Here is a 12,627-nt window from a genome sequence, read left to right on the forward strand (position 1 = left end):
AGGCACTCCACTAGTTGCACATGAAAGCAACAGAGTTTTGTGTTTGTGGATGCCTGTCGTTTCTCTCCTCAGCTCCACATTAAATCTTAATACAAATATGACATACCTTACCTGATTGAAGCATCTATCATTTTGAAAAGTGGCGACAAGGATGGGATTGCGGAACACGTCCGTGCTGGAACTGAGCTTTGTTACACACGTTGTTCTCCACGCTGGCATGTCGAAACTCTGCCTTCATGTCAGGAATGATGTACTTGGGGATGAAATGAACCCTGTGTGGCCTGAGGAACAAGAACTGTGAGACAATAAAGATGGTAAGGTGCATTCAAAGAGGCAGAGAGGGGCTGAAGAGAATTTATGAAGCAGAAAAGCTGTGCTTAAGCGATTTGGTTGCACATTTTGGAGGAAGTGAAGGAATCTGTTAATTATAATAGTGAAGAAAAAAAATGAAAAGAAAAGACATTTTAAGAGAAGAAAGGGATATTTTATTACAACATAGAGTAGAACAGAGTATATGTGAGGGAAAATGTAAGTATGTCTGTAAAACCAACTGTTCCATTTCTACCATCTCCAGGGAATCCCAGCATGAGATGGGAGCTGTGGAGAGAGCCTTTTGAGGTGTATTTGGACTCACGGGATGGTGGAAAGCTGAGAGCTCCTAAAAAATTGTCATAGTTGAATGCTGATATAGGAGTGGCAGGGGTAAGGCTTATGAAACACCTGCCTCCAGGTCATGATGAGGAAGATAAGGATCTATTTAATATATGGATGACAAGATTGGAGGAAGGCTTTGCGGAAAGAAAAAACAAACATTGATCAAGAAAGTTTCAATTTCTATTCAAGGAGACAAATGCCAGAAGAAGGCATGATGATTATTTGGGAGCTTTAAGCGGATTGGCTGCAAAGTGTGACTTTGAGAAAATAACACCTGATCAAGTTTTGTGTGATCAGGTATTGATGAATTAATTCAACACAAAATTAGAGAGCAGCTATGGACTGGAGTTAATCCAGATTTGCATTCTACCAGAGAGATTTCAAGGAGCATTGAAGCATCAGAATTGAGTATCCAGTCGCGTGAAGGAGAGAAGAAAGATTATCTGTATGCCATCGGGTCAGTAAGAAAGGAGATGCAAAGAGAAAGAAGAGATGCACAAATTTCATACACGGAGTGACAGGAGACATTGTTTCAGGTGTGGCAAGGAAGAACATCTTGCAAATAATAAAGATTGTCCAGCGTTGGAGAAAGAATGTTCAAATTGTGGATGCAAGGGTCACTTTCGCAAGGATGTACTACGTGACCCATAAAAATAAAGTACATTATATAGAGGGAAACATGGTCAGCAGAGATGATGGTGCTGAAGATTATGTTTTGATGGTCAGTGGATAACCAGAATTGGATGATCGAGAGAGACCTTGGTTTCTGTATTATTTGATGGACACAAGAAGAAAGCAATGGAAGATTCATGTTCAAAGTACACTATATCATATGTATAGGATTTTAAATATGTATTTGGGGAATGCAAAGTGTTTAGACCGGATGTTCAGCCAGGAGGCCATAGAGGGGAAAGGATTGATATTTTAGGATACGTATTCAGTGATATAGAATAAAATGGCAGAAAAACGCAAGCTGCAGTGCCTGTGTATAGCAAGCAGAGGGACTCCTATACTGGGGTTGATTCAGCAGGGTGAATTATAGATGAAATGACATCCTGGGGAAGAAGAAAAAGTGCTGTGTATAGGCGCTTAAGTACCACAAGGAATCATTAAAGGGGTAGTTCGGTCATAAATGTTATTGGCCCCATCGATCGGGCATGTACGCATTTTAGAGCATATATTGACCGTTCTTAAAAAAAAATTTCAATGCAATTTACCCGAGTTTTTCTCACTTTAACACAAATGTGAAAATGACGGGTCAGGTACTGCTATCTTGTACTAATCTTAGCTGTTGATACATTGCCCTAATTTCAAGTGTCCTTGCAGCACTAATTCATATCAACCGCCCCTAAGGCTAACATCACTAGACGCTCATGCCCCATTTCTCAACCCCAATGTCCTCTGTGCGCAATCTATTGACGTGTCTCTGTGGAATGCCAAGATGCCCCATTCCTCCACAAGTGTAAACAAAGCCTTTCGGATCACACAACATTGGAGTTTCTTTTTCCTTCGTGCCAGTGTATTTAATTTTGAGCTTCCCTGACTTGTTTCTGCTCTGGTTAGCTTTCTGCCAAGTTCAACACAATGAGAACCGGTACTTATACTGCCTAAACTGAATTAACTCTGAAGTTGCTTTTCATTTCTTATATTATGGACAAATGTCTTTACCAAAACATATTTAAACATGTTTCCTTGTAAAGCTTTAAAGTTTGAGCCTATTAATCTTGTCTTTTCATGATGTGTTTTTGTAACCTGGCTATTTCTTTGTTTGTCTTTCTTTAACATTCATTGTTAATGGGAAACCTCTTTTCTTTACTGTAAACAAACACAAACGTTTTTATTTACCTCACTGTTGATTCTGTGCTTCTTCACTATTCAAGAACTATGGCAATAAGTCAGCCCTACCTGTACAAGTCCTAATATTCAGAAGAGGAAATCCTTGAAAGAGAAAAAAAATCGAGACGATGTGGAAACAGGTGAATGTCATGAGGATCAATCACCGCAGCCTGAACTCAGTCCCATGGAAAACATTTCCAACTGGTGTACCTGCCATCGTTGTAAGCATATGCCTACACTGGTGGAGAACTGCTGTTGCAGAGAAACCTCCGGCTGCTTGGTATATATTGCTGAAGAAGACACACCACTGCTATGTGTTACTGCGCTTCATGACTTCAGAGCAGCCTGCCTTACAAGAATCGTATTGCGAATTATGATGGTCCTTATGCACGAACTTCGAGCTACAGTTCATCCTCATAATCCAGCTAACGAGTAAGTTCACTCTATATATGTTGTTTGTTTGACGACCGAGGCGGCTTACATAATATGTTGTTCGCCTACATCAATATAACTTGAATGGATCACTGACGAAAGAATTTTTCTGTAAATTTAATAAATTACTCATTCTAACCTGAGACCAAAGTGTTCATCTTTAGATTCCTCATCCAAACAATTACGTTTCTTTCAGTTGGAAGTATCTCCCAAATAGTTTTTCTTGGAATGTGCATTCCCATTTCTAATTGATCCCTACTTGAAATCACAAGTAGTGTCAGTCCTTTGCACGACAAGGTATTACAGTGCCTTACAAGGTAATGCAAACAAAAAAAATCAATTATACAAGTAAACTATTTCTGTATCGCTTACACAGGTGGTACAGACTTATGACATGTCATGCCTTTACATGGTGGATTCATGGAAGACTGGGATTTCACGTTCAACAAGTAATATCTGCCTGTGTGGTTCGAGCCATTTATGATTAATTCCCCAGCGACCACAACAATACTGTGGGATTTATACAGACAGTACATCAACCACAGCAGTATAATTTGTAGTGTCATTGCCATCCACTTTACCAAACTAAATAAAAAAAGTTAATCTGAACAGTTGTTAGCCATTTTATGTAAGTCTACAACACATCAAAACATCTAGGAGTATCGAAAAAGATTGGTGTCTTTTAACAAGTTTACTGGCCTATGGCGCTCCCCTTATCCACATCCAGCCCCCCTCTGCTATCAATGGCTGTTTGAACCTGTGGATGTGTGCTTGCAAGGGGCCTTGGAGGATGGGAATGCTCAAGGTGCTGAACACCATGTACACTACAAAGAGTTCTTTCGCATGGGCACTATGAGAAATCTGAAGGTGTCTCCCTGACTAGTCCCTGGTGTCTGTCATCCAGGTGACCAGGACATGGTCTTCGCTATTGGATCCAGTTCCTGGGGCTGGACCAGTGAGGGAGGATCACCTGGATGGTGGGTCCTCGGGGAGTGGAAGTGGAACACCAATGGGTTAGACGCGGTATCCCCCTTCTTATGACAACTTTTCCCCAACCTACTACGTAGGATGCACAAACACTTTAACCCCGCCACCTTTTCTGAGAGGAACACTGGCGCAATACGAGCAGGGAAGACTGTACGACGTGAGAGCTAACACAGCACAGCAGTTCAAGAGTAGGAGAAAGACGGCACATACAAAGAGGGTGACAAGTAGAAAAGTGACCTTGCCCTTTCCGACTAAGGCCTGTGAAACCTCTGCAGAAGGAATCGTAAGACTGTGAACAATAGCCAACGTGTGTTGCAGCAGATATCAACGGTACACTAGACCCTCCTCCGCTGATAACGAAGCAGGGGAGAGATGCTTGTCTCCGTGGCACCAACCTTGACTCCAAAAAGAAAGAAAGCCAAGTGGTTCATCACAGCCGGTGAGTCGAGGGGAGAATCGATAAGAAATCGAACTGTGTTGAACGAAAAGTAGCAAACGGCTAGTTAAACTGTGAAAGCATAAAGAGCGATTGATGCCAAAGGGGGAAAACCAGCAACAGAGGAGTTCGGCACCACGTGGGTGCTCACTCAGGGAACTCTGGACTACTACCTGAATGTTGAAACTACCAAAACCAGAAGGCCTTCGGAAAGGCGAGAAGAGGTCAAAGTGGTCATGCAATGGTTTCTTGTAAAATCCTCTGTACAGTCAAATGTCCTTGACCGGCAGATGATTATGAAGCCAAGGGAAATTAATCCTGTATCGTAAGAGTTGAATGAGAAAGGCACGATTGACAAGATTGGCAAGAGTGAACCCAAAAGAGGGATGCCAATAAAAAGGGGGTAAAGTCATAAGTCATGAAATACATTGTGTCAACAAGAGTGAGCCCGGCCGAGGGATGTCCACAGTGAACGGTTCAAAAGGACATTAAGATTCTTGAATATCACAGAAGAGATTGTTGAATATTTTTTCGGATACTTTAAACCTGTCAGGACCTTGAAAGCAAGAAAACATAACTAGGGGAGTTCCTGGAATCATTAAGGAATTTTATAGGGATCTGCGCACGGAAGAGGGGAATCCAAGGGTGAAAGGCATCGGCCATCGTGCAAGCAGAAAATAACTTTTGTTTATTATTTGGAATACATCAGGCCTATGGCGTCAAGAGAACCTTTGTAGAAGTCCCTGATTGCTGAGAGCGGAACTGTTAGCTCGAGCATGTGCTGTGCTCCAAAATCCTACCTTGTCCCATGCGGAAAACGTGGAGAAGGGAAACTCCATGTACCGCATCCTGACTTATTATTTATGAACACTTCCTTCTTTCTTAGGAACATTATCCCACACTTCCTTTTGTATTTAGAGTAAGGATTGACAATATATTTTTTAGTATAGGCCCTTTTATTTGACAAAGACACCACTAGGACTGGCTTATTATTGTTTGATGGTGGAAGCTTGCTCCCATCTTAGATTTAGGTTTACATTAGGTGTTTTTCTAACCTACCTATACAGTTTAATAAGGACCCTTGAATTGTGATCGCTTGTGCCTGTCCTTACTGTTGCCACCATGAGTTCCTTACATATGGTGTCAACCGTGGGATGTGACTCAATCGAAGCAAATTGTGGACCCTACAGTTTCAAAAACATAGTCAGAGAGCCTCTAACCCTTCCATCGTCACCAAGGAATCAATAGGTTTTCATTGTTGTAGTAGTGTCATGCCTGCGCCATGGGCGCACACATTGGCGACCATCATGGACTAATTGTTATTCATTTATCTAAAGAATACAATTTGAACAACCCCTATTCACATTTTGGTCCTTAATTCCCATTTGTGTGACTTTGGTGCTTTTTTATTTTACTCAACTAACTACACGTACCACAGTGCACTTTGAAACAACTATCTGTTCCTGGCCATTCCCATTCGTCAGCATCGGAACCAAAATCCCCAGAAGCCCTAGGGAGCAGTGCTGCTTCCACCATCTCAGGACCCGAGAGGGAGGAGGCAGATTGTATTCAGGTGCGCTGCTCCAGGTGCTGCCAATTAGCCTACCTCAGTACAGGGCAGGGCAGTATTTAAGCAGCTGCCTGCTGGAGCTCAGTCTCTTGCATTAAGAGTCCTTCCACCACCTTTTTGCTTCGAGCCACAAATTTTGTATGCTGTTCCTGCTTTCTCCTGCTTTTGACCCAGTGCCCTTCCGGGCTCTCTGCATTGCAGCCGATCACGCTCTGCTGCCTTCTACCTACCGCCCTTGTCTTGCAGGCTCTCTGCATTGCAGCCGATCACGCTCTGCTGCCTTCTACCTACCGCCCTTGTCTTGCGGGATCCTGCCTTGCAGCCGATCACGCTCCACTGCCATCTACCTACAGCCCTTGTTCTCTGGGCTTCCTGCCTTGCAGCCTACTACAGTCCTCTGCAGCCTTCTACAGTCGGCGGCACTGCTCCTCTGGGCTCACTCCTTGCTGCCCTGCTCTTCTGGGCTCCTTGCCTTGCAGCTTGCTTCACTCCGCTACCAACAGCCCTTGTCCTCTGGGCCCCCTGCCTTGCAGTCTGCTTCACTCCGCTGCTTACAGCTCTTGTCCTCTGGAACCCCTGCCTTGCAGCTTGCTACACTCCTCTGTCTTCAGCCCTTGTCCTTTGGGCTCCTTGCCTGCAGCCCTTATCCTCTGTGCTCCCTGCCTTGCAACCCTGCTCCTTTGGGCTCGTTCCTTGCTGTCCTGCCCCTCTGGGCTCTCTGCCTTGCAGCCTACTACAGTCCTCTGCAGTCCACAACAGTTACCTGCACTTTGTGCCATTGGTTATTGCAGGCCCCCATGTTTCCTGGCTGCTGCTCCCTTGCTTTCTTCCTTGCTTTCAACCCTCTGTTCTTGATCCCTGTCCATTTCAGTTATACAGCTTCCCCTTCATTTCCTTCTGCTAGTTTGCTCATCGACTTCCTTTTCCCTGGATATTTCTGTTCTTGTCTTCTCTTGTATCGTATGTAGATCCCTTTGTACAGAGCTTGACTGTTGGTTTCCGGCAGGCAACCTCTGCCCCTTCCCTTGTCGCGTTTCAGTGTTACAGACACCCACAGCTGTTGTTCCTAGCCATGAGCATATAGCATGGGCCTCTGTTACAGCAATCTGTGCAGAAGGCTGGAGTTTCCTAAGGTCCGTGGAACACTCTTTCCCATTTCTGCATACACCCCAAGAGGGAATCCAGTTTGTTTGTACCTTTTATTTTCCTGCTACACTTGCCCACTCTTCGTTCTGTTTGAGCTTCCCGCTGCGTGTGTACTTACCACCCAAACCCTACCTGGGTGCCCTGTGCCACTCTTGACAGAGTGCCATCCTTGACAAGTAGTAGGAAAGCTGTTATCCCTCTTGGTAAAAGAGGAATGATTCCTACAGACCTGGGGCCGCATTACAAGCTTGCCGGTCCGGTAACAACACTACCGGTGAGCTTGCCGGTATTGTTGTTACCGGACCGGTAAACTACGAGTTCCTTCTTGCGGGTGCCTTTCCACCCGTCATTCATGAATGGTGCCGGCGCATCGGGCCTCCACATTCCCATTGAGTCCAATGGCACCCAAATGGGAATGGGGAGTAATTATTACCGGCACCCAGCAATGGGGATTTACCAGGTCCACCGGGGCTGTAATGCCCCGGTAAATCCCCATTGTTGGGTGCCAGTAAATTCATGACTACCGCCAGACTCATAGTGAGGCCTCTGGTCCTGATACGCCCTCCAGGGTGTTACATACAATTGGCCCCTGAAATCTGGCCTAGCGTGGAAGGTTGGGATAGACGTCTTAGCAGGCGTTATTGATCCTGACTTCCGGGGAGATGTGAAGGTTCTCTTACAGAATCATGGTGAGATCCCTTTTGAGATATGTCGAGGAGATCAAATTGCCCTGGAAATTTTAGAAAGAGTGTTATCCCCTCAGTTTAAAGAAAGCGAACCAGATAACACAGACAGGGGCAACATAGGTTTTGGGGAAGTTGATAAATCTCTTAATATTGAAGAGAAAAAGGGGGATGGGCCCACCATCTATCCTGACGTAGCCTTTGGCCAGCGAAATGATCCAGCTCTCGCTGACGCATTTCTACAAGCAATCCCAGAAGAGAAGGCTTAGAGAAAGGAAGTCCCTTTTTCTTCTTAAGACAAGGATTTCTTTATAGAAGAAAGACATCCATGGAAAGTCTAGTAAAAACACAATTGGTAATACCTAAGAGCCACCGAAAGGTTGTGCTGGAGATTGCGCATTTCCACCTTACCGAGGGGCATTTAGGACAATCTAAAACTCAGGCGGGAGGGAAGTTTCACTGGCCTTACGCGGATATCAAAACATTCATCCAACCATGCAAAGTCTGTCAAAAGACCAGCACGCACATCCCATTACCATCCTCTCTAAACTCATTACCAATCATAGATATCCCCTTTTCAAGAATCGGCATGGACATAATTGGTCTTCTGGAAACATCCCGATTAGGCAATAAGTATGTCCTTGTGATTGTGGATTATTCAACTAGATATCCTGAGGCCTTCCCGATGCGAAATAATACCGCACAGCAGATCCTCAAACATCGTCTACCGTATTTCTGCAGAGTCGGTTTTACCCAAGGAAAAACTAAAAAAACAGAGTTCAAACTTTCTGAGTAAGCTTATGGCCGAAGTGAAAGAGCCACTCCACATTATCACTCTATGCAGTTTGGTGAACCATCCCAAACCAATGGCCTGTTAGAAATATTCAATAAGACCCTGAAACTGATTTTACGAAAATTGGTAGACAGGGACGTGAAATGCTGGAATCGAATGAACCCATGGGCACTATTTGCAGTGGGGAAAAACCCCAAGCTAACTGGGTTCTCTCCCTTCGAACTGCTCTACGGTAGAGAGCCCACAGATGTCCTGGAGATGCTCCGGGAGACCTGGGAAGAATGAGAGGAGGCTCCCATTCCCATTTCGCAAACCACCGCCAGAATGCAAGAACACATGAAATTGGTCCAAGATTTGGTTTGTACACAAATGGAAAAGGCCCACAGCCAGCGAAAAGCCAGTTATGAAAAAAAAGTGGATTTAAGATAATTTGTCATAGGACAAAAAGTACTAGTCCTATGATCCATGTCAGAAAACAAACTTGTCTCCAAGTGCCACAGACCCTATGAAATTATAAAGAGAACAGAAACCTGTACTTACAAAGTAACCCAACTGGACAGAAAACATAAAATCCATTTATATCATGTAAATCTCTTGAAAGAGTAGAAAGAGGACCGATCAGCCACCCATGCCAAAGTACTAGTATGTCTGGTTCCAGAAGTGATAGATAACATTGAATTAATCCCTTGCGAGCTAACTAGCCAACAACAAGAAGATTTAAAAGACGTGGTAGACTCATTTCTCAATGTATTCTCAGAGAAAACAGGAAGAGTTAAAGGCACATACCACTATATTAGAACACCTAAAGGTAAAGCGGTTCATTTAAAACTGTATCGACTGCCAGAAGCCCGTAAGCAGATAGTGATTGAGGAAGTCAACAAAATGTTAAAAGCCAATATTATTGAAACATCTTTAAGCCCATGGTCCTCTCCTATCATATTGGTCACTAAACCTGACTGTTCATGGAGATTCTGCATAGACCTCCGTCAAGTTAATGCCATCTCAGACTTTGATGCATATCCCATGCCCCACATTGATGACCTAATTGATAAACTCGGAGCAGCCACCTTTATATCTAACCTAGATTTTTAGAAAGGGGTACTGTCAAGTGCCTGCATATGGGCCAGATAAGGAAAAAAATGGTTCTCTATGCCTCTAGGACTATTTACATTTAAAGTCCTGCCTTTTGGCTTACATGGTGCACCAGCCACCTTCCAACACCTCATGGATCAAATTATACGACTCTACTCTCATTTCTGTGGAGCTTGTATTGACGATATCATCATTTATAGTAAGGCCTGAAAGGACCATCTATTCCATCTTTATAGCATCACGAAAGTCCTCAGAGAAGCTGGCCTAACTGCAAAACCAGCTAAGTGCTGATTGGCCCAATCAGCACTTAGCTGATTGGGCCAATCAGAGAAAAAACTTTTTGTAGGAATGGAAATGTACAACCCCAACATGAAAAGGTAAAAGCTGTTTTAAATACACCAACCGCTAAGACCAAAACAGATCTTAGAGCTTTTCTCGGGTTAATAGGATATTACTGTAGGTTGATCCCCAACTTTTCAGATAAAACAGCTCGGCTAACAGATAAACTTAAAAATGCTGAACCCCAGAAACCTCATTGGAATGAAAAGGATGAGATATGCTACAACACCATGAAACAAACTCTATGCCAAAACCTGATCCTAAAGGTAGTTTACTTTTCTAAAAAGTTGAAGCCCCACCCACCTGGTGTCTTACTGGTTGGTGCTCTTTTACCCTACTTAAGGAGCCCTCCAGCCTCTTTTCCTTTGCAGTTGGGGAGCAGGTGCAAGTGGATCTTGGTCACCTGGCATAAGCCCCGCCCACCTCGTGCCTTTCTAGTTGCTGCTCTTTTTCTCCACTTAGCAAGCTCTGCCCACCTGGTGCCTTCCTGGTTGCCGCGCCTTTTCCCTACTTAAGGAACCCTCCAGCCTCTTTTCCTTTGCAGATGGGGAGCAGGTGCAATTGGATCTAGGTCACCTGGCCTAAACACCACTCACCTTCTTAGCTCAGCCTCTTCCTTCCTGCTCTTAACTCTTAGATCAAGGGCGTCTCTGTTTGGACCTGTTCAGACCAGGAGGCTCCAGGGACCAAATCCCTGCTCAGACAGCAGGTAAGCATGTACCAACATATGTTTACTCCCTCTGTCCCCAAAGGCCATCCCCACCCCCCTGTTTCCCCTGTGATGTTCCCTTGTGTCCCCCCTTCTCGCACACAGGTGTTGCCTGGTCTGCTTGATTCTTCTACCCTGCTCCCCCTCCCTCCTCCAGCCTACTTCTGCATGAGTCTGTCCTGATACATTCTGGTTTCACCATCACCGTCTTGTGGCCAATGCTGGATTTGACTCATATGGACTTCATTGATTCACGGTGCGTCACCCTTTCTCATGGTGCCTCTGAATCATGCTGTTCCCATCTTCATAATGTATCCAGGCTTGCAACGTTATGTGTTACTACTGACTTCTGCAATTGTATTTGCTCTCCCCTCTCTTGCATCTCCACTCTTTTTGACTGCTTACTCTCTGTTCTGTTCTCTCCTCCTCTCCCTTTCTCTTTTTTCCTATGCCCCTCCTACCCTTACTTTCTTCTATGCACTTACTCTATCAGAATTGTCCCTGGACCTAGTATGATAGCAACCTTGTCTGTTTCCTCCCCGTCCCCTTACTTTGTCCCCCCCGGCACCCCTGCCAGCACTATCTGAAATGTCATCAGGACTAGTACGATGGTCGCTTTTTTTGTTCCTCGCCTCCCCTTCCGTACCCCTCCCCCTCACCTTTTGTTTTCTCCGGCTCTGCCAGAAATGTTGTCAGGCCTAGTACGGTAGTCGCTTGTCTGTTTCCATTTCCTTCCCACTTTCCCCCTCCCTTCCTTATCTATGTTTTAGCTCTTGTCCTATCTGAAATGTTGTCAGGCTGAGTATGATAGTTAATGTCACATCCTTACTGTTCATAGCCTGTAAGGATGTCATTGTATTTTCCCTTGTTCCCTCCCTTTCATTGAAGCGCTTTGAAATACATTGTGTATAGGCACTATATAAATGCACTATCATATATTATATTATCGTACAAACTGAGGCCTCCTTTACTGGATTAGGAGCAGTCCTATCCCAGGTTTGCGATAGATTGGAACACCCCATAATATTCACCTGCCACAAACTGTTGCCACAGGAAAGAAAATATACTGTGTTGGAGCTAGAGGCCTTGGCCATTAAATGGGCCATAATCCATTTTAGATACTACCTCTTACGATGAAAATGTATACTCTTCACAGATCATTCACCCCTAGTTTGGATTAGCCAACACAAAGAGTCTAACCCTCAGGTGATGGGATGGTTTCTAGACCTACAACCCTATTCTTTCACAGTGGAACACCGAAAAGGAAAAGACCAGGCAAATGTGCATTTTCTTTGCCGGTTCCCCTGTGAAACAGATGTGGCTACATTGTATGCAGGAAGGGTATGTGAGAAACCTGAAGGTGGCTCCATGATTAGTCCCCCGGAGTCTGTCATCCAGGTGTCCAGGACATGGCCATCGCTATTGGATCCAGTTCCTGGTGGTGGACAAGTGAGGGAGGATCACCTGGATAGGGGCTCCTCGGGCAGTGGAAGTGGGAAACCGATGGGTCAGATGCGATATGCCCCTTTTTATGACAACATTTCCCCAACCTACTACGTAGGATGCACAAACAGCTGAACTCCCCCTTTTCCAACACGAACAATTTCGCATATTACAAAGGACGACTAATGCTTGAGCCATTTACCTGACATGTCCCAACACCAGGGTCAGGAAGAGTCAGGCAATTGACCAGAACCGCACACACCTGATGGCCCTTTCCCTTCCCCACAGGGATAAAAGGTGGAGCACAACAGTGCAATAAAGGCAGGGTAGACCGCACAACGTGAGAGCTAACTCAGCACAGCAGTTCAAGAGGAGGAGAAAGACAGCGCAAACCGAGAGGATGACAAGGATAGAGGCGACTTTGCCCTTTCCGACCAAGGCCCGTAAAACCTTCACAGAAGGAATAGTAAGACCATGACCAATAGCTTGCTTGTGTTGCAGCAGATG

The sequence above is a fragment of the Ambystoma mexicanum genome, chromosome 7q (assembly GCF_040938575.1).
Source record: "Ambystoma mexicanum isolate Mex_15411 chromosome 7q, UKY_AmexF1_1, whole genome shotgun sequence".
In the NCBI taxonomy this organism is placed as follows: domain Eukaryota; kingdom Metazoa; phylum Chordata; class Amphibia; order Caudata; family Ambystomatidae; genus Ambystoma; species Ambystoma mexicanum.